This window comes from Galeopterus variegatus, unplaced genomic scaffold (assembly GCF_000696425.1).
Source record: "Galeopterus variegatus unplaced genomic scaffold, G_variegatus-3.0.2 Scaffold3402, whole genome shotgun sequence".
Taxonomy (NCBI): Eukaryota; Metazoa; Chordata; class Mammalia; order Dermoptera; family Cynocephalidae; genus Galeopterus; species Galeopterus variegatus.
The window spans coordinates 217,897-218,556 of NW_007729513.1; the positions used below are offsets into that span (position 1 = coordinate 217,897).

Here is a 660-nt window from a genome sequence, read left to right on the forward strand (position 1 = left end):
GCAGCTACACGTACTTGACAGAATACATAACCAGAGGAAAACCCAATGCCTCTATTCCATAAAAGCAATGCCAAAAGAAGGGTTAAAAAGAAAGGAAAAACACGGAGGGCTTTGAAGCCGTTCCAGTGCTTCTAAAACATCTGGAGCACACCAAACTTATTAGCATATTAGGGAGAGTCAACGTATTTAGCTTTGTTGTAGAAGAGATGCACAAAAGGTAATTCTGTGTTACAGAGCCAATGCCGTCTGTCACCCTGTCACTGGGAAACAAGGTATCACATTACATATTAAACAGCCAAGCATCCAAAGAGAGCTTTCATTTTCAGCAGCAATTTCTCACTGTGTGTGTGTGTGCGCATGTGTGTGTGGGTAGCACTTTGAGTTGAGAGAAAAATTATAACAGCAGCCCTCCTTAGCTGAGGTAGGACCCTCACTGAGGTAATCAGAATGCAGGATTTGCCACCATTGCTAGTGAAAAATAATACTTACATTCCCTCAGATTTTGAAAGAAAAATTGGGTTGTCTGCTTTTCAAACAGGGTAGGCATTCTGATGCTGAGGAAGATCTGGTTTGGGCCAGTTTCAAAGGGTCAACAGGAATATGGAGTTTAAGCCCAACTGCACACATGCAGGTCAGCAGGGCACAGGACTCCAGGGCGAG

The 660-nt window shown here is 43.6% G+C and overlaps 1 protein-coding gene across 3 annotated transcripts in view; it reads right to left on the reverse strand.

Moving 5' to 3' along the window:
• JARID2 (jumonji, AT rich interactive domain 2) overlaps positions 1 to 660 on the reverse strand; it is a 270,823-nt gene that overhangs the window by 115,213 nt on the left and 154,950 nt on the right. The gene's annotated exons all lie outside the window — the stretch shown is intronic.